General features: G+C 47.4%; 1 long non-coding RNA gene across 1 annotated transcript; it reads right to left on the bottom strand.

Moving 5' to 3' along the window:
- Positions 1-1363: 1363 nt before the first annotated feature.
- Positions 1364-15564, bottom strand: LOC141278622 (uncharacterized). Its single transcript, XR_012331618.1, has 2 exons — positions 15470-15564; positions 1364-4919 (listed from the first exon to the last, which is right to left on the bottom strand). It is a non-coding gene; the product is annotated as an uncharacterized lncRNA (long non-coding RNA).
- Positions 15565-22481: the final 6917 nt, after the last annotated feature.

Raw genomic sequence — 22481 nt, 5'->3', positions numbered from 1 at the left:
ATTTGAATGGGTTCTTGGAAGGAGGAAAATAACTGTATCTTGTTTTACACAGAACTTTCTGTATGTATTTCCCCATCAATAGTTTGAATGTTATTGTCATAAAGATATTTACAAAGAATAAAGGACACATCACTTCACTTGGCACACAGATGCCATTCAATAAAATCTTGTTGAATGAAGAAATTAATGAAGCAAACTATCCTGGACAACCTTCTGGAAACTCATTGCCATTGAACAATTTCCCCCAAAGACCTTCTAAACTGTAAGGGAAAAGTGATTCTTAAGGGAATATGCAGTATATAATTTCCTACTATTTTTAGTTAAAATGTATGCAACAGCTATGTTTCATGTGCTGTGTGTTTATTTTAACTTAGTTGCCTCTGTGTAGTCAGAAAACACTTTATTGATGCTCTCTCAATTATGAAGTGTTTCCATAGATGTTTTCCACGTGCTTTCTGCATCAGCCTAGGGAGCTAGGCGACAGTTCTTAACACTATTTTATGAGTAATTAAATAGAAGTTTGGGGAGACCAAGGGGCTTGGTCTACATTGCCCAAGAGCTCACAGAGCCAGGCCCTCTGATTTCTAGCTCAAAGCCTTTCCACACTGTTCTGTCCTCAGCCCAGTAGCCTTATGCCCACCCATCAGCCCTGCAGACTAATTGTGCTACTTTAAGTGATGTTGGACAGTTACTCTTCCTGCACCTCTTCTTCTGTGACGTAGGGTTGGTCATATCTATTTCTTTGTTGCAGGGTTCTCAGTCAGGAGGACAAAGCTTGCCCAGCATTCTATGGTTCCAGAAAGCAGGCTGCATTGATCTAGGTGATGATCCAGGGACACACCAGTAAAACCTTCTGCCTGTCCTTCACCTGCCACCTTAAAAAGGTGAGGACCGCGGCATGCAGTGCATGAAACATAGCAGTTCACACACACTGTAACTGAGAATAGTGGGAAATTATGGTGAGCATTGCACACGGCCCTTTATTGCTAACACTGTGTTTTGTCCCGTGTTATCGCTCAAAGAGGTACATATAGGTTCCTGGAGGGCCCTTACCAAGCCATCGAAATACTTTCATCAAAAAATCATGGAGCATAGTGAAACTTGGTGATAAAGGATTTCTAATTTCTCCCTTTTATCCCTTAAGACAGTGGTTCCCCATGGCAGCCCTATTCACAGTAGCCAAGACATGGAAGCAACCTAAATGTCCATTGACAGATGAATGGATAGAGTAGATGTGGTACAGATGCACAATGGAATACTTCTCAGCCATAAAAAAGAATGAAATAATGCCATTGACAGCAACATGGATGGACCTAGAGATTATCATACTAAGTGAAGTAAGTCAGAAAGAGAAAGACAAATATCATATGATATCACTTATATGTGGAATCTAAAAAAATGATACAAATGAACTTATTTACAGAACAGAAATAGAGTCACAGACACAGAAAGCAAACTGATGGTTCCCAAAGGGGAAAGGGGGTGGGGGAGATAAGTTAGGAGTTTCGGATTAACAAATACACATTACTATATATAAAATAAACAACAAGTACCTACTCTATAGCACAGGGAACTACATTCAATATCTTGTAATAACCTGTAAGGGAAAAGAATCTGAAAAAATACATATATACACATATACATATATATATAACTGAATCTCTTTGCTGTACACCTGAAAGGAACACAACATTGTACATTAACTGTACTTCAGTAAGAAAATGGTTAAGAGACAACAAAACAAAGAACAGGGGTTCCCAAACTTTGCTGCCTTTAGAATCACCCAGGGAGCTTTTCAAATGCTTGATGCCCAAGCCACACACCACACTATTTACATTCGTTTCTGTAGGTGAGACCCAGGTATCGTTATTTTTTACAACTCCCAGAAGATGCCAACAGGCAGCCGGGTTGGAGGACCAACGTGGTCTTCAGGCCACCATCACCAGCGTCACCCAGGAACTTGTTAGACCTGGAAATTCTCAGGCTCGCCTCAGACCCACTGAGTCAGGCACCCCGGGGTCGGGTCCAGCAGCCTGTGTTTTAACACGCCTTCCGGATGATTCTGAAGCTTGTTCACACCTGGGAACCCCCCACCCCCCTCCGCAGAGCATCCCAAACGCTCAACTTCAACCATGTGGGGATCTTGTCGAAATGCAGATTCAGACTCTGGGTTCAGGGGTCGGGGGCTGGGGAGGGGCGGGGCTATGATTCTGCCTCTCTCATAAGCTCCCAGTGCTGAAGCTTCTGCTGGTGGGCGGACTCAGCTGAGCATGGCGTCCCCGCGACACTGGCATAGAGTAGATGCTCAGTTAAGTCCCTGGTGAATAGGGTAAATATTTGGTGAAGATGAGGATTAAGTGCCATAGGGGTGACTACCCATTATTCACAGGGTAAAAATGACCACAGTTAGGGAGTTTGGGGTTGACACGTACACGCTGCTATATTTAAAATGGATAACCCAAAAGGACCTGCTGTGTAGCACAGGGAACTCTGCTTAATAGTTAGTATGTAATAACCTAAATGGGAAAAGAATTTGAAAAAGAATAGATACATGTATATGTATAACTGAATCACTTTGCTGTACACCTGAAACTAACGCAGCATTGTTAATCAACGATACTCCAATATAAAATAAAAAGTTAAAAACATACAAACAACAACAAACAAACAAGCAAAATGACCACAGTGAATGCTCTTTACACAGTCTTAAAAATCGCTGGAAATGTTTTGAACAGCAGTCTCTCCTTACAGCAAACAATCCAGCAGGTGAGTTATGTGGGCTGGAAGGAATTTACACTTTAAATCCCTCAGGCATTTGCAGCTCCCTTATTTGTGGGGAATGTTAAAAAACAAACAAACAAACAAACAAAAAAAACAGCTGGGGTGGAGGTGAGGCCTTTTTCACCATGTCAGCAGAGTCCACATTTTCTAAAGTTGTCCTGGGAACGCCATTGTGACTCTTTGCTGACATTGTTAAATCAAATTTCTCCTTACTTAGAGGTGGTGCTGTATCTGCCCACCTCCTTAGGAGTACAGGAGCGTTAACCGCGGGTGAAAATATATTCCTGCAGATTGTACAAATCAGGCACCTGTGTCGGTTTCCTGAGGTTAACGTCCTGAAATAGTTAAGTAAAAGTTGGTCACGAGGGGGCAGTATTGCCCCACAAAGATTCTTCATTTCGGCTGCTGAACCTGGAGCTGGTCACCTGCTCTTTTTAAATACGTCTATGTATCAGTAATACTCTTTGTTCTTCTTTCTTCGAAGACCCGGAAGCAATCAAAAACATGCCCCCCAAATCTGGCATTGGACCTTTATAAAAATGTCTATTGACTGTTTTAAAAAATATTTTTAGGGACTTTTTTTCTCTTGAAATTTTTATGCGACTCTAGCTCATTATTACCAAAGATGAAAAAGTGATCCTTTCCTGGAAGACGCTGTTCTTTATCAGCAGTGCTGGAACATCCAGCCCCGGAGACATTAATATTCTTAAGATTCAGGAATTTTTGTTCCCGAGGAGATATTGATCTGTGGGGAAGCCTGTTGGCTGAGAAACTCAAGAATGAGTTATTTTGGATGTTTCAGTTGCTGCCTCAGTTTCTTCTGAGGGGCAACGGTCACTGATGAATGGGACAGCCGAGAACACAATGTCCTGGTCCACCGTCGCCTGTTCCAAACTGAGCCCCGTCACATCCCCCTCGATGCTGGTCTGCATGGGTCTCAGATGGTGACGTTTATCAAAACAAAGTGCGTGGATTCCTGCACTGCTCCTTTTTGAGACGTCTGACCTAGGAGTTGCTGGAACGCCAGGCGTTTTCTTCCTTGCTGGACCCCGGGGCTGCGTGTGCTGTTTTGCAGGCCCGTTAACGAGGCTTCTTCTTGGGTTAATTGCGCGCCCCGCCCGGCCACATCTCCAGAGGCCAGCTTCACCCCCCCCCCCATGCCGAGATTGTTTCCATATGTGACCCCACATGCTCCCGCAGCCACCTCTGAAGAGGCTGGCTTCCAGCTGCCCCCTCGGGAACCATAAATTGTCTGTGTCTGCTGGGCTTCCTTCCAGGTAGCTCTGCACCCCACACAGGGCCCTGCTTTCGAGCCATCAATGTGGGTTTTCTTTGGAGCGGCTGCAGACTCAAGAGGTAGGATCCACGGTGACACGGAAGGTGACAGTTTCCGTGTTCTCTCTGGTGGCTTCCATTTGGCCTGCTGGGAGCTCTCTTCTTCTTTTTTTTTTTTTTTCAAGGTTGGTAGCAATCTTTTATCAAATGAATATTATATTATTTATAACATTAATATGTAAAAAGAATGAAAATAAGAAATAAGGTCCTCAAAACATTTAGATATTCACTTTGTGTAGGAAGTGCTTTTTTTTTTTTTTTTTTTTCCCCACATCTTTATTGGAGTATAATTGCCTCACGACTGTGTGGGAGCTCTCTTCTTTGTCTGAGGCCACGGCAGAATTTCAATAGGGGCTTGATATTGTTTAACGGACACTGATGTGATGCCCGGCCCAGTCCTGGGCCCGCCCTTTGGGAGCCTGCGGCCCAGCGAGCTAACCCAATCATCACAGAAGTAAGGCCAGCATGGAGCACCCCAGGAGTTCAGATCTCCCTGCGAAGGGAGTCCTGGGTCACCTTGGACTCACGTGGTCACGAGACCCGAGGCTGTGGTCTGGGAGCTGTCTGGTCTCTTGGGTCTGCTCCGACCTGGGTCCCAGCTCTTGTCCACAAAACCCAGGGCCATCCCCGGCCACCGAGATGAGGGGGTTGGCCAAGGGAGATGGGGTGCCAGTGGACTCAGGTGGGTTGTTTCCCAGCCCTTCTGCCTGGGGAGGGGATTGGTGGGTTCTGTGAATTCACACCAGGGTGGAGAGAAGGCAGGTTGCAGCTCGTGTCACATCTGGCTGCTCGTATCAGAACACCTGATGGCAGAGGTGGAAGCAAACAGGGGTGAATAGTCATAAACATTTATTTTCAATAAATAGAGTTTATTTTTTTGAGCAAATTTAGGTTTACAGTAAAATTGAGCAGAAGGTACAGAGGTCTTCCATCTACCCCCTGCTCCCACACACGCAGCCTCCTTCACTATCACCACCCACCAGCAGAGGGGGACGTTTTACAATTGATGAACCTGCATTGACATGGCATCATCGCCCAGACTCCATAGTTTACATTAGGGTTCACTCTGGGTGCTGTACATTCTGTGGGTTCAGACCAATGTACAGTGACATGTATCCACACTGTAGAATCATATAGAGGGGCAGAGTCAAGATGGGGCATGGGAGGATGCGGAATTTGTGTCTCCCCACACCTAAGGCACCTGCCGGATGCTGGTGGGGGACCTCAACGCCCAAGGAGATGGGAGGAACCCCCGAGCAACTGGGTAGGACATCGGGGGGAGGAAGCGGGGACAAGAAGTGGAGGCTGGACAGGACCAGCACCCCTGAGGGGTGGCTGGGAGGAGGGAGGGGTTCCCACTCCTGGAGGGATGCTCGGGGGCTTGAAGGATCAGGGGGGAGTGCGCCTAGCATTTTCCCTGCCCAGTCGGGCTCCGGGAAGGCTGCTGGGCCCCCGGGCCGGGTCCTCCGCCCTCTGAAGCCCCCTCTGGGCCATGTGGGTCCTAGAACTGTGGGAGGGAGGGAGGAAAAATCAGAAAGAGAAATTAAGGAAAAAATCCCATTTACCATCACAACAAAAAGAATAAAATACCCAGGAATAAATCCTAAGGAGGCAAAAGACTTGTACTCAGAAAACTATAAAACACTGATGAAAGAAATCAAAGATGACATAAACAGATGGAGAAATATACCATGTTCGTGGATTGGAAGAATCAATATTGTGAAAATGATTATACTACCCAAAGCAATCTACAGATTCAATGCAATCCCTATCAAACTACCAATGGCATTCTTCATAGAATTAGAACAAAAAATTTCATAATTTGTATGGAAACACAAAAGACTGCGAATAGCAAAAGCAATCTTGAGAAAGAAAAACGGAGCTGGAGGAATCAGACTCCCTGACTTCAGACTATACTACAGAGCTACAGTAATCAAGACAGTATGGTACTGGCACAAAAACAGAAATATAGATCAATGGAACAGGATAGAAAGCCCAGAGATAAACCCATGCACATATGGTCACCTAACTTATGACAAAGGAGGCAAGAATATACAGTGATGAAAAGACAGCCTTTTCAATAAGTGGTGCTGGGAAAACTGGACCGCTGCATTTTACATCTTTCAGTAAAAGAATGAAAGTAGAACACTACCTAACACCATACACAAAAATAAACTCAAAATGGATTAAAGACCTAAATGTAAGGCTGGACACTATAAAACTCTTAGAGGAAAACATAGGAAAAACACTCTTTGACATAAACCACAGCAAGATCTTTTTTGACCCACCTCCTAGAGAAATGGAAATAAAACCAAAAATAAACAAATGGGACCTAATGAAACTTAAAATCTTTTGCACAGCAAAGGAAACCATACACAACACTAAAAGACAACCCTCAGAATGGGAGAAAATATTTGCAAACAAAACAATGGACGAAGAATTAATCTCCAAATATATAAACAGCTCATGGAGGTCAATATCAAAAAAACAAACAACCCAATTAAAAAACTGACAGAAGACCTAAATAGACATTTCAGCAAAGAGGACATACAGATGGCCAAGAGGCACAGGAAAAGATGCTCAATATCACTAATTATTAGAGAAATGCAAATCAAAACTACAATGAAGTAACACCTCATACCAGTCAGAATGGCCATCATCAAAAAATCTACAAACAGTAAATGCTGGAGAGGGTGTGGAGAAAAGGGAACCCTCTTGCACTGTTGGTGGGAATGTAAATTGATACAGGCACTATGGAAAACAGTATGGAGGAGGTTCCTTAAAAAACTAAAAACAGAACTACCATACAACCCAGCAATCCCACTACTGGGCATATACCCTGAGAAAACCATAATTCAAAATGACACATTTACCCCAATGTTCACTGTGGCACTATTTATAATAGCCAGGACATGGAGAAAACCTAAATGTCCAATGACAGATGAATGGATAAAGAAGATGTGGTACACATATACAATGGAATATTACTCAGCCATAAAAAGGAATGAAATTGGGTCATTTGTAGCGATGTGGATGGACCTAGAGTCTGTCAGACAGAGTGAAGTAAGTCAGAAAGAAAAAACCAAATATCGTATATTAACGCATGTATGTGGAATCTAGAAAAATGAACAGTTGAACTTATTTGCCGAGCAGGAATAGAGACATAGACGTAGAGAACAGACATGCGGAGGGCGGGGAAGGGGAGGGTGGGACAAATTGGGAGACTAGGTTTGACATAAATACACTACCATGTGTGAAATAGCTAGCTAGTGGGAACCTGCTATATAGCACAGGGAGCTCAGCTCGGTGCTCTGTGATGACCTAGATGGGTAGGGTGAGGGGGGTGGGAGGGAGGTCCATCCAAGAGGGAGGGGATATAGATATATATATATAGCTGATTCACTTCAATGTACAGCAGAAAGTAACACAACATTGTAAGGCAATTATGCTCTGATAAGAAAAAGAGAATCATATAGAATAGAATTTTCAGTACCTAAGAATCCTGTGTGCTCCGCATCTTCATGCCTCCCTCCCCCTAGACCCTGGAGACTAATCTCTTTCCCGTCTTCATAGTTTGGCCTTTTCCAGCACGTCATGAGTTGGAATGGTGCAGTGTGCAGACTTTTCAGATTGACTTCTTTCACTCAGTAGTAAGCAACATGCATGTCTTTTTGTGGCGTGCTAGTGCATTTCTTCTTAGCCTGATGAATGGAATAGTCCTGTTTATCAAGAGGTCCGAGTGGGTTGGTCATGGGCTGCTGCAGGGGCTCAGAGACCCATGTTACTCTTTTGGCTCTGCACTTGCAGCCCGTTGCCTTGGCCACTCGTGGTTGCAGAGGCAGTTGCGTCTCCAGAAAGTGCCTCTAGGACAGAGGCCAGAGGAAGAGGGAAAGGAAAGGGGGAAGGGTGTTGGCAGCCAAGGCTGCACCCTTTTTGGTGGAGCCCCTGGAGGGAATGTCCCCTTACATCTCACTGGCCAGAACCAGGTCACGTGGCCGCATCTGGACATCAGAGTGGAAAGAAATTGCCAAGATGGGTCTAGACCCATCGTGGCCCCCCCAGCGCTGGGCAGGGGCTTGCTGACGACATGGGGGGTTGTTAGCAGAGAAGTGTGTGAGTGTGAGTGTGTGAGTGTGTGTGTGTTGAATGGATGCGGGGGGGTAATAGAAAGGGTCTGTTGCCACAAACTCAATAAACAGGCCCTTTACGTGATTGGGAAAGGCGACCCTTCCTCCCCTGGTGGGTGCTGTCAGAGGTGGATGCTGCCATATAGGGACATAGAGGAGGTTTAGGGGGCAGCTTGTGGGGAGGAGGCTGTTTGAGGGTAATTGTCACATGAATGGTGTGGGTATAGTTTGGAGGGGGAAGGAATCACTTAGTTCAGAGAACTGATGAGGGAGGAGGTGTCTGATCTAGGCTTTGAAGGATGGATAGCATTTTTGCAAAGTAGCTGTTTTATTATAGAAGGGCATCACCGATTGCTAATTGTCCTTTACTAGCCACTGTCCCATCTTCTGCAGTAATGACACTCCCAGTTTTGGGGCTCCCTAAGGACTACCTTTCCCAGCTTTCCTTGAAGCTGGGTGTGGCCAAGGGGAGGAAGCATTAGACGCAACTCCCAGGAGTGACACCCTTCCCTTTTTTCTCTTCTACCTGCAGGCAGGTGGCCATGGTGGTACTTAGCCAGTTTGGATGCCACGGCTGAAGCCACCTCCAGGACTGATGGAGCGATGAGACAGAGGGACCCTACACCCAGACCGGATGTGACAGAAAAGAAAAGTCTTTCTTGTTTAAACCAGTATTAATGTGGCTACAGCTCTGGTAAAGCTATGAGCCTATGTCGTAATGTAAAATAATAAGTTTTAGGGTCTCTTGAAAGCTAAATTTTTTTTTTTTTTTTGCGGTACACGGGCCTCTCACTGTTGTGGCCTCTCCCGTTGCGGAGCACAGGCTCCGGACGTGCAGGCTCAGTGGCCACGGCTCACCGGCCCAGCCGCTCCACGGCATCTGGGATCATCCCGGACTGGGGCACGAACCCGCGTCCGCTGCATCGGTAGGCAGACTCTCAACCACTGCGCCACCAGGGAAGCCCGAAAGCTAACTTTAATCACACTTAACCAAATCAATGCTTACCTAGCCTTGCATTGTTAAGCAACAGTGTATAGCCTCCTTTTTTAAAAAAGGAGTTTTCTGCATTACGGTAGGTTGACGGTCCAGTTTGCTCTTGGGTCTGAATCTCCCTGTGGTGTGTCAGCCTATCTGACAAGTGTGGCAGCATATGATTTGGAAATATCAGTTGATGTTTTCCTTTTTGCCCTCTGATCCTTCACTCAGGTGGGGTTTTTTTTTCTCAGGGAAGGGAGGGGACCACAGAGAGAAAAAACTGGAGTCTGGTCTGGGCCAACCCTGGGGGGCGTCAGAAAGGACTCCTCTGTGCAGACCACTGAGTGGGAGCACTGGGAGAGACCCAGACAGAAAACCGGGCCCTGGGGGCCTTGGGCCGGGGAGAGGGGCCTGACTCAGCAGGATGGGTGGGCCTGAGGCCACCTCAGCAGGGGCAAGCATGGACAGATGACCCCCCCTGAGCCCCTCTGCAACACCAGGGAACCATGAACTTCTCCTTGAACTCAGCTGCAACTCAGGAAAGTCCGGGGACCTGGATTCGATTGGTGGAAATTATGCTGAGCTACAGAGAAATGAACAGAGTTACACCTGCTTTTATCAACCGATATTTGTATCTACTACACATGGCTTTATGGACATCAGTTCTGGGCCTGGCGAAATAATGAGTATTGCAGATGCAAAAACTGTCACAGACACAGAGATGCAGGAGACATTGGTCTCTTCTTTCTATCCTTTTATTCTCCACTCAAGCCACCAGGGCCTAAGGTGGCCAAGCTTGAAGGTCTCATGCTACTTGGATGTCTGAAGAATGCTGGGCTATTATACTATTAACACGAGTGTAGAATCTGTGGAACTAAATTATGGGGTTCCTTTGCCGGTGGTAAGTTCTCAAAGTACTTTTTTTGCTAGCAGCTACCCACTTTGGATAGTTTGCTTTGCCCAGAGTCGGGGGTGCACTAAATATTTGCTGAGGGAAAAGAAGGAAACTCTGTTTCTTCATGATTTCCCAAACGATTTAGCCTCTGTTTGAGAGGCAGGTGACTTTATTTGAGTGAATCTATGGGCACAATCATTAGTTTCTGTTGGAAGTAAACACTCAGCAAAAGAGTGACCTGTGAGGGTAAACAGCCCAGAGCACATAAAGTCATGCCCTGTTCAAGAAAGGCTGAGAACTCAGAACTGGAATAAACAGTCTCAGTGACTACATGTGAATAATGCTGATTTTGCACCAAAAAAGAGCTTCCCATCAAATTTTAGTGCTTATCTGAGAACCGCACTAAGAATTGTATATTAAAGGGTGAAAATAATTTGCTGAAATCCTACTTCTTCCCCTTAAAAAGTCACTGATTAGCAAAATTGCGAACAAATAGCTTTTCAAGCAAGTCAGCAGCAAAACAGTCTACATAAATTACATTAGTAGTGAAGAAAAATTCCCCCAAATGGGATGCTTGGCCATAATAATGAGTTATTTTAGGAGAAAATGTGAATGGGATTTTATATAATCTTGGAAGGGGGGAGGTCTTGCATGACATGACACAAATCATGACAAAATTCAGAAGCTGTAAAGGAAAATATTGATACATTTGACTTCACGCAATTTGAAAGATTTTACGTCAAGGGTACCACAAATGAATTTAAAATATCAACCAAAAAGTAACCATCAAATAAAATATGAATTTTATATTAAAATATAAAATTGCTAAAATACCTAGCAATTTTCCATTGCTAAGAAAAATATTTGCAACCTAATGTGGTGGGGGCTGATAGCCAGTGCCCTCTGAAATCTGTATTCTTTCTTCCATTGCTGTGGAATACTAGGGAGGCCTCAGTAGGACTCCAGAATTGTGCCCACAATCCCTGATGTTCATGCCCTGGCATAGTCTCCTCCCCTTGAGTGTGGGCAGGACATGCAACTTGTCTCTAGCCATAGAATATGGCAAAGGTAGCAGGACACACATGCTTGTGTGCGAGTGATGATGTATGTAAGATTGCACCACCTATCTTGCTGGAGTCTCTCTCTCTTTTGTTGGCTTCGAGGAAATCCCATATGACAAAGAATTGAACATGGCTCCTAGGAGCTGAAGGAAGCTTCAGATGGGGCTGTTAGCAAGAAACTGAAGCCTTCAGTTCTACAGCTGCCAACAACCAGAAGCAGATCTTTCCCTAGTCCAGACTCAGATGAGACTGCAGCCGTAGCCAACACCTTAACCGCAACCTTGCAAAGGACCCAGTTGAGCTGTGCCCAAGCTCCTGACCCACAGGAACTGCAAGCTAAGAAATGTTTAGTTTTAAGATACTAAATTAATGGCAACATTATTAGGCATAATAGATAGCTAATGCAAACCCAACTATACTGCATCTCCCAGGCTCCCTTGCAGTTAGATGTTGCCATGTGACTAAGCTCTAATCTACAGAATGTGAACAGACGACACACAAATGGCCAGTAAGCACACGAAAAGATGCTCAGCATCACTCATCTTCAGGTCATCAGGGAAATGCAAACTGAAATCACAATGAGATTCCACCTTGTACCCGTTAAGACGGCTACTATAAAAAAATAACCAGTGTTGGCAAGGATATGGAGAAACTGGAGCCCTTGTACGCTGTTGGTGGGAATGTAAAATTGTATGGCCTCCCAGGAAAACAGTTTGACAGCTCCTCCAAGAATTAAACATAGCATTACTATATGATCCAGCAATTCCATTTCTGAGATATACCTGAAAGAACTCAAGGCAGGGTCTTGAAGAGATATTTGTACACTCATGTTCACAGCAGCATTATTTATTCACAGTAGCTAAAGTGTACAATCAACCCGCCTATCCACAGACAGAAGAATGGATAAGCAAACTGTGGTCTATACACACGATGGAATGTTATTCAGCTTTAAAAAGGAAGGAAGGAAGTTCTGACACATCCTACAACCTTGATGAACCTTGATGACATAATGCTAAGGGAAATAAGGCAGTCCCCAGAGAGACAAATACTGTATGATTCCACTTATATGAGGCATCTAAGGTAGTCAGATTTATAGAGACAGAAAGCAGAATGGTGGGTGCCAGGGGAGGAGTGAGAAGTTGTTGTTTAATGGGGACAGAGTTTCAGTTTTGCAGGACGAGAAGAGTTCTGGATTTGGATGGTGGTGACGTTTGCACAGCAATGTGAATGTACTTGATGCCACTGAACCGTATACTTAAAAATGGTTAATATGGTAAATTTTATACGTATCAAAAGTTGAAAAAAAGCAAGTTGCAAAAATAATATGTAGCACAACCCCAATTTATAAAAACATGTATGCTTGTTTCTGGTATACATAAAGAATTTCTGAAAGAATACACAAAAAAACCCACAGTAGGGAGGCTGGGAAATCAGATGACGGGGAGACCAACGTTTGTATGTTTTCTGGTGCTGTTTGGAATTTTAGTTTATGACGTACATGTCTTACTTCTAAAATTTAAAACAAATTATTAATGAGGAGATTGGATTTTCTCCTACATTGATTCCTTAGATTACTCTGGGGCCAGCCCTTGAGGATTATACTGATTCCTTATGTTGGTTTCTGCTGAGATGTTTGGAGCTGTTGGGTTTTGGTTTCTTCTACAAAACTGTTTTCCAGAGGGTAATACTTAATTCTTCAACAGCAAAACAGCCAGAATAAATTTTGAAACTTTGTTGGATTGTATCTGAATGATGTGAATCAACAAATAAAGGCCACTGAAAGAGGCTTCAGTGTTTCTAAGACACCAAATAGAGCCACAATCGAGACAGCATTTGGCAAAAAATGAACACACACAATTCCTCACGTGTAGACACCATGTCTTCTACTTTTTTTGTGTCTTCCATGGCATTCAGTAAATTCTATGTAGTATTAAGTTAAATGCTTAATAACTCCATGGTGGGTGGAAACAATTTTCACGGCTAATGTCGATGATAATAGATCATATGACTAGTTCATTTTGACTATGTTGATCTTTCAATCATCAATCTCAGAGTTAAAATAATTAAATCACTCAAATTACCCAAATAGGCAAAAGGAATGTCGAGCAAGACACTCTCTTTAGGGGAGGGAAGAATACACAGAAATGTATTTCTTGAATGGCTCCATATAGAAGCATTTGGATGTGGACACCCTCACAAGCCCAAAGACATACAGCCTTTAGGTGAAGGAGAGAAGTATTAGCTGGAGACCAGAGTGGCCCCGCCGCTGATAAAGGAAGCATTAAAAGTTGCACATAGGGCTTTCCTGGTGGCGCAGTGGTTGGGAGTCTGCCTGCTAATGCAGGGGACACGGGTTCGAGCCCCGGTCTGGGAGGATCCCACATGCCGCGGAGCAACTAGGCCCGTGAGCCACAACTACTGAAACTGCGCGCCTGGAGCCTGTGCTCCGCAACAAGAGAGGCCGCGATAGTGAGAGGCCCGCGCACCGCGATGAAGAGTGGCCCCCGCTCGCCGCAACTGGAGAAAGCCCTCGCACAGAAACGAAGACCCAACACAGCCAAAAATAAATGAACAAATTAATAAACTCCTACCCCCAACATCTTAAAAAAAAACAAATCCCTCTTAAAAAAAAAAAAAAGTTGCACATAAGCCCCAGAAAACACGTGCTCTCATTCCCTGACTTTGTCGTTCTGCAGCTTTGTCCTTTTCGATACAGACTGAATGTATTTATATTGTAACCGTGTCCTGCTTAATTCTACTTAGAAGTCTTTTATTCTAAACTTTTAGCAAAAACGTTCATTTATGTAAAAGCAGTAATAATTTACACCACTGCTCCACAGTTGGGCGTTTCAGGCAGCATTTTTCAACCTCACGCTATTGGTATTTTGGCCAGATGGGCCTTCGATGGTGAGGGCCTGCCTGTGCACTGGAAGATGTCGGGCAGCATCCCTGGCCTCCACCTACTAGATGCCAGAGGCACGTCCTCCCCCGTGCTGCCAACCGGAAACGTCTCCAGACGCCCTGGGCGCCAAACCGTCCCTGGTGGAGGACTGCTGCCTCGAAAGGGGATGGAGAGATCGCAGGTGGAGGGGGCCAGCCACACCCGTGATGCCACTGCACCTGGGGGGACCTTCCCCAGCAGGGGTGAAGGGCCCAGTGAGGGGGCTGAAGTCCCCCAGATCCTCGTTTTATCCACCTGGGAGGGGGCAGCGGGTCTGAGTGCCCACTTGAGTGTTAGGAGTACAGCAGGAGAGGGACTGCAGTGCCAAGGGCTGCCCGGGCTCGACTTCCACAGGTAAGCACTACATAGTTTCTGCCGGTGACTGGGTTTATGCCCTGATGTGTGTGGTGTGAGTCTAGCTGCTTCACGGTCTCACCAATACTTAGTGTTCCTCCTATGAGCTTTCGGGTGGGAGTGTATGATTTTAGGTTGCATTTTTCGGTGACTAATGACATTTGGCCTCTTTTCAAATGCTTTACTTTTATAATGCGAAAAAAATGTAAATATGTGTGTGCATGTGTGTAAAAGGAGGAGTTATAAATATATAAAAGGTGGAGCCACAAAATTGCAGGAGTGTGGAGCACATCCGGCTGCCTTGGTGGCCAGGCCAGCACGTCGAAGGGGCAGCCTCAGCTCCCGAGTCCTCCTAGGAAACGTGGCGCCTTCCTCTGGATCCCAGCCCCGCCCCCCCGCTTCATGACGCCAAGCGCTGGCGTTCCCTTTCCGCCGGAGCTGGGAAATAGCGCCACAGAGGAGCCTCTAGATGGCACTGCACCCTGGAGATTTGTTCGGCAGGGCCCTTCCTGTCCCATCCGAGGGTGCATCCTGACCTGGCTTGACCTGTTTTGCAAGCTGAGCCCTGCCAGCGCCTGGGTTCAGAAACTCTGCGGGAGGTGTCCTCCGGGCCAGGGGTGTGTGCACATGCACGTGGGGTGCGGGTGGTGTGTGTGCTGTATGTGGTGTGTGTGTCAGAGTGGGTGGGGAGGGGAGGGCATGCTGTGTTCCAGAAGGAGAGTGGGTCCTTGCTGGAGATTAGGAAGTAGAGCCAGAATCTCTTAGAAGACAACAGTTCATCCGAAGGACACACACACACACACACACACACACACACACACACAAGGCACAAAGAGATAGACAGTGTAAAGCAAGTGTCCCTTACACTGTGCCCCCAGCCTCTGCTTGTCCCTTTCCTGCAGTGGAAAGAAACACAGTGAAACAAGTGTATGTAATGTGTGTGTGTGTGCGCATGTGCGCGCGTGCCTGCAAGCTCGTGGTGGTGGGACAGGGTCTTACCTGGACCCCAGGAGCAGCTCCTCATGCCTGGGCTCCTGTCAGGTCTGCAGCCTTCCAGCTGTAGATGGTTTCCCTCCGCAACAAGGGGTGGGGACGTTCTGGAAGGTGAGGATCCCCGCCCCCCACTCACACATAGGCACGCACGTTGGTTTCCCTTGTGTTCGTTCCAAGGTTGGCTATTTACAGATTTGGGCACAGCCCCTCCGAAAGGAATTCCCACCCCCCCTTGAAAACGGAAATAGTGTTTCTTAGCATTGTTTCCTTTTCCTTTGTTAATGCTTTATCAAATGGAAAAATACCATAAATATACTCAGACAAAAAATCATATCTTGCCCTCAAATTATCTGAGGAGGAAAAGGCCAGCTTTCTTTAACGAGAGTCTCCGTTTCAGCCTGTTTTCAGCTTTCGTCATTTCCCAGCAGGGCAGGTGCTGCGACCCGAGTGTGCAGCGCCCGTCAGCCTGTGTCTGGACTCACAGCTGCACGTGCATGGCCACCTCCAGTGGGACATGCTCTCCTGGGACACAGATCCGGTGTGTGTGCCTGTGCACGTGCATGCGTGTGTTTGAGAAGTCTTGATACCATTTTGGGGGGACAATTTGGAGGAAAGCAGTTGTTACCAGAGTGGGAAAGAAGCCCGCCTTTTTCTTGACCATGAGGCTGAACAATGCTGGTTGAACCCTTCCTGCGTTTCTTGGATGTTCATGACATCTTTGGCTGTGAGTGTGGGTGAGTTTTCTGTTTCCTCTGATGTCTTTAACTTTGGCAGATCAGCCGACTGGGGTGCATGAAGAAATGTTCCACGTGTGCTCAATTCGACAGAAACAAGTTGGTTCCAGTTTCTTGAAATGAAATATGTGAGCATCTTTGAAGATGGTTGCGTCTTTGCATCCACAGTGAGACCCCCTGCTCGGGAGGGCTGCACCCCAGACCTCCTCCCCCAAGACTGGCGGACCCTGATGACCTTCTGAGTGTGGTATTGATTGTAAGGGATCTGGGGATCTCACAAGCCCCTCAAACACAGTGCTGGCATCAAAGCAATGGGTGAACTGCTTCTGGGGGAGGGTGGTCTTCTCAGGCCCGCAGAGCTGGGAGAGGGCTTGGGGCTGAGCTTCTCGGCTCCAGAGTGAAAAGAAAATGTTGTCAAAAATCATCAACTGTTACCGAGTCCAGGCTCGTACTGCTCGCCACACGACAGGCCAATAAATCAGGAGACGAGGTGTCGGGGCAAAGAATAGTGACTTTATTAGAAAAGCCAGCAGACCGAGAGGATGGCAGACTGATGTCCCAGTTAGAATTCAGGCTTCTTTTATATTAAAAGGAGAGGGAGGGTGGCTGGTTGTTGGAAACTTCTTGGTGCAGGAATCCTTTGTTTTTTCATCTGCCCAAGTAGGTCAGATCACAAACCTCCAACGAGACAAATGTTATTGTCTATTATGCAACTTTTTATCTCTATATGAATGGAAAAGTATTATACTCTTAAAGGTCAGAGCCTTGAGGATGGGCTATCCCGTATATTTCAGGCTACAGGCAACATTCTTAACTGAAAGCAAAAGCAACAGAATACAAAGGTTAAAGTAAAAGAAACAGATCCAATATGGAGTTAGATTTGTTCTTCCCTATTACACGAGTCCAAAATATGAGGTTCCTGGGCTTCCCTGGTGGCGCAGTGGTTAAGAATCCACCTGCCGATACAGGGGACATGGGTTCGAGCCCTGCTCCAGGAAGATCCCACATGCCGTGGAGCAGCTAAGCCACAACTACTGAGCCCGTGCTCTAGAGCCCACAACTACTGAGCCCGTGCTCTAGAGCCCGCGAGCCACAGCTATGGAGCCTGCGTGCCACAACTACTGAAGCCACGCACCTAGAGCCCGTGCTCCACAACAAGAGAAGTCCCATTTGCCGCAACCAGAGAAAGCCTGCGCACAGCAATGAAAACCCAACACAGCCAAAAATAAATAAATAAAATAAATAAATTTTTTAAAATGTTAAAAAATAAAATTAGGTTCCTCGTGCCTCAGGCCAAGTTCCTGGAAGCAGAGCCTTGGAGAGGGGGTCTTGGGAAGGGGTATATGAGGGGCTCGGGAGGAGTGGGGGGAGGGTACGTGGCAGGAAAGGCTGTGAGTGGCTGGAATCCAGCTCTAATCAGCTCACCGGTGGTCATCACTGGCCAAAGTCAGCCCTGGGATGGGGCAAATGCCATCTTCTTGGTCTGCTGGCTTTTCTAATAAAGCCACTATTCTTTGCCCCAACACCTCGTCTCCTGATTTATTGGCCTGCCATGTAGTGAGCAGTACGAGCTTGGACTTGGTAGCAGTTGATGATTTTTGACAACATTTTTTTTTCTTTTGCTAAATTTTATCCTGATCCCTACTTGTTGTATCTTTCTGCTTTCTTCCGGATTCCTTTTTTTTCTTCTTCTTCTTCTTACCAGAGTCAACAACTCAAGGATTTTCTCAAAGAGGATTTTGTGGGATAAATTCTTTGAAATCACGTACGTATGAGAATAATGTTACTTATTATGTTAAGTAATAATTTAGTTTTCGTCACAAACCTGGATATACCGTTTTAGGCTAAAATGCTTTTCCTTCCAAATATTTAAGTGATTCTCTGCTGTTCTCTTGTATCTGTCACCATTGACAGCTCTGTGAAAATTTGGTTTTGACCTTTTGTAGGAGTTGTGGGTTGCATTGGGTACCCTAAAAAGATATGTTGAAGTCCTAGCCCCTGGTACCTTGTGAATGTGACCTTATTTAGAAATAGGGTTGTTGCAGATGTAATTAGTTAAGATGAGGTCAGACTGAAGTAGGGGGGGCCCTAATCCAATACGACTGGAAGAGTAGAAGAGACACAGACACATAGGGAGATGCCATGTGACAATGGAGGCAGAGATGGGAGTCATGTGTTTACAAACCAAGGAGCGCCAAGGAGCGCCAGCAAACACCAGAAGCTGGGGGAGGGGCCTGGAAAAGGTTCTCCCCTAGACCCTTCAGAGGGAAGCTGGTCCTACTCACACCTTCATCTTGGACTTCTAGAACTATGAAAGAAGACATTTCAGTTGTTCTGAGACACCCAGTTTGTGGTACCTCCTTAGGGCAGCCCAGGTAAACTAACACAGTAGGTAATCTACTTTTTCCTTTTGGGGGATTTGAAATTTCACCTTCTCCTTAATCCTTATCTTCTTATTACTATCAGCAGGTTGATATTGTCTCCCTAGAGGCTGGATAAAAGGCCTACTTGAGGTCGTTGGGGTTTTAGGAAGATAGAAGCTTCTAGTATGAAAAGGGCTCATCAGCCTCATCCCTCACCCCCAGACGCCCTCCCACCTCCTTCCAAGCATTTCCCTTTATGTTGTGGTGGGGGGAAGCCAGCCTGCAAATAATTGCCCTGGGGAGGCCTGGGGAAGGCAACTTTTGCTGGGGCTCCCCTGGCCTGGCTCCAGGGCTGCAGGGATAGCCAGGCTGGCTCAAAGCCCCCTCCCCGAGCTGGGGATAGACTGGGATGGACAAGGACGCTGGGGCCCCAGGCTCCAAGCTTGCGAGCGCATAGCGGTGGTTTCTCTCTGTGCCCTCTGTCTCTCGGGGCCCTGAGCACCCTGAAACCCTGCGGCCCTCAGCTGAGCAGTGCAAGTCTGGTGGGGGAGCTGGGAGGGGTCGGCCCTGATTGCTCCGAGGAGAGAGAGCGAGCCACAAGTCGAGGTGCCTTTCCAGCCCCCATGTGGGAGCCGTGGCCTTGACGGCTTTCCTACCTGCCCGTCACCTCACCCCACCCTCAATGCCCACCTGGCCGAACCAGCTGTTTTGTCAGCGTTGAAGGGGCTCTTAGACCCGCCAAGTTTTTTTTATCAGCTGTTTGATCTCAGGGCGTGGTCCCCAGGAGGCGCCTGGCAGCCCCCAGAGTTCTCCACTTTGCGTGGACGGCCCAAAACAAACAAATTGATGAGCAAATCAAGAATTTCATTCATGGCCTCTCGTGATCTGAGATGTCCTCAGATCCCTGAGTCACTCCTGTGCCGACACCGCAAAGTAAGAAGGCGTGTGTACTTCTGCTTACTCTGTGGTGGTGACGGGAGCGGGCAGGGGGAGGAAGGGGGACACCCGGGGTCTGCCGGGGGCGGGGCCAGGGGAGGCCTCGGTGGCTTCTGACTCCCTGGCTCCATCCCCAAAGGGCTGCGGATTCAAGGAGAACCAGCGTTCCAGGCCCCAGGAAGGATGTGGGTCCACTGTCGGGATTCCGGACAGGAAAAGCCACGAGCAGCGGTGACAAGACAGGAGGCACCTTCGAGGGCGCCCTGGGGGTGTGAGCTGTGCGTGGAGCTGCGAGGCCCTGGGGCACGACGCCGGGGTTTTGTATCAGCACCCGTTTCCTCCCAGATTAGCGGGAAACAGTGAGCGCTGCCGGGATGGAGGGAACCCGAGGCCACATCCTTCGTGGAGGAGAAGCTTCAGCGCTGGGGCGGCCAGGCCAGGGTCCCCGTTCCCCGTGCTGAGGGCCGCGCCTGCTGCGGGCCGCCCTGGGCTGTCGGAAAGGGGCACCGCTCGGCCTTTGGGCAGAACTGCGCGCGGTCTGGAAGGTTCTGACTCCCTGGGACACTGTGGTCAGCTGAAATTTGCAGACCATCCCTGGCCCTCGTTCACGCCCAGCTGGCACCGCAAGCGTTTAGGGCAGTGCCAGCCAGGCGCTTGGCCCTGTGGGCGGGGGAGGAGGGGAGGGGCGCCGTCCGTGCACGTGGCCCAGCGACTCCTCCACGCAGACCCTGCGGGAGGCGCCCGGGCTCTCGGGGCGTCAGCCTGCCCTGCCCGGTCTCCTGTCCTTCACCCTGCCCGGCCTAGGCTGGGTGCCGGTCCCGTCCAATATGTGTTTATTGAGGGTCTGTCCTGTGGAAGGTGGGGGCTGGGCACCTGCTGGGGGTCACAGAGGTCAAAGACACTCAGCTTGTGCGTCTTCGTGACTTACTATCCAGATAGCATTTTGGGGAGGCCCATATGTCTACCAATGTGTGTCAGGGTTCCCTAGAGAAACAACAAATAGGATGTGAATACTTGTCTCTCCGTGTCTCTCTCTCTCGCTCCATATATATACACACACATATATATATGGAGAGAAAGAACATATATATAAAGGATTTTTGTAATTAATGAATAATATATATATTTACCATTTAGCTAGCTAGCTACCTAGCGATTATCTATCCAACCATCTAATCTTTCTAAAAATCTAAAATCTGCAGGGCAGGCTGGCAGGCTGGAGACTCCCAGAGGAGTTGATGCTGCAGCCTGAGTCCAAAGGAAGTCTGGTGGCAGCTGCCTCTTCCCCCGGGGACCGTACGTAGTCTTATTTCTTAAGGCCTTCGACTGCTTGGACGAGGCCTGCCCCATTGCAGAGGGAAACCTGCTTTACTCAGAGTGCACTGATTTAAGTGTTAATCACATCTAAAAGTAAGTCAGACAGAGAAAGACAAATACCATATGCTATCACTTATATGTGGAATCTAAAATATGACACAAGTGAATTTATTTACAAAAACAGAAACAGACTCAGAGACTTAGAGAACAAACTTATGGTCACCAAAGGGGAAAGGGAGAGGGAGGGATAAACTGGGAGTTTGGGATTAACAGATACACACTATATATAAAATAGATAAACAACAAGGGTCTACTGTATAGCACAGGGGACTATATTCATTATCTTATAATAATGTATAACAGAAAAGAATATGAAAAAGAATATATATGTGTACATATATAATGGAATCGCTTTGCTGTACTCCTGAAGCTGACACAACACTGTACGTCAACTATACTTCAATAAAAACAAAAAATACCTTCACAGCCACATCTGTGTTTGACCAAACAACTGGGCGCTGTGGCCCAGCCAACCTGACACATGAAATTAACCATCGCAACCAGTAACCATTAAACAATTTTAAAAATTAAAAAATCAAATGTAACCAAGGCATGATTGGGCTGGGAGTGCGTGGGAGCCTGAGGACTCAGTTCCCCTGGGGCCTGGGGAGAACCACTTGGAAGAGAGTCTCATTAGGCTTGACATGTGGTGGGTGGCAGGAAGGCTCCTGGCCTTTGCCTTGGGCCTGGGCCGCCAAGGAGGTGGGGTGGGAAAGACCCCGAGGCTTGCTGTGGTGGGCAGGTCCGTGTGCAGCTGTGCTGTGCACAGGGACGCCATAGCGGCCCCAGCGCTGGGCTCTTGAGGCTGCAGGACTGAGGTTCCAGAATCCTGAGCAAGGCGATGATTGCAGGAGAAGCATCATCACCCTCTGGAGGGGGGACACGCATAGCGCACCTCAGCTGGCGACAAAGGGCAAGGCTGGTGGAAAGCTGCCCTCTCCCCCAGAGCCTGGAAATTTTCGACAGCTTTTCTGCCTTCCCAGGGGCTGGAGGCGGGAGAGGGGGGGTGTAACATTGGGATGGATGGATAGCACGTCAGCCTGAGCGGAGGCCTCATTCCTGCTCCACCATCCTCCCCGGCAAGTCACCAGGGGGAACCATCTCCAGACGCCCAAATCCAGAGAGATGAGAGACCTTGTTTAGGGGCAAAGTGTGGTGCAGACTTGTTTTCCCCCAGGAGCTGGTGTGGGTTTGCCCATGTGTGCATAGAAAACATTCTGGTTTTCTGTGTCAGTTCCCACTGTGTTATCTGGAAACCGTTCAATGCCTTCCCAGCGAGGTTTCATTTTCCACTCACCACTCCCCTATTGTCCGAAAGGGCCCAGAGCTCCCCAAGCTGTAGGGTAATGCATTTGTCGTCTTTGAGAGGATAAGACACTCACTGAACATTTAGCCCTTGAGTGGCGACACTACCTCACAGCACGAGTGCCAGCAGGGGCGAGCCCTGCCAGGGGGCCCTGAAGCCTTGCTGGGGGCTGGCTGTGTCGCCAGAGGCAAGCTTGGCCACCAGCGCTCACTGGCCGGGGTCAGCTCCCCTGAGGGATGGCTGTGTGGGGAGGTGAGGGGGGACCGTAGGGCTAAGCTGGCCTTGTACGTCCTGAGTTCACG

Source organism: Tursiops truncatus, chromosome 4 (genome assembly GCF_011762595.2).
Source record: "Tursiops truncatus isolate mTurTru1 chromosome 4, mTurTru1.mat.Y, whole genome shotgun sequence".
Taxonomy (NCBI): Eukaryota; Metazoa; Chordata; class Mammalia; order Artiodactyla; family Delphinidae; genus Tursiops; species Tursiops truncatus.
This window is presented reverse-complemented; position numbering and strand designations above follow the sequence as displayed.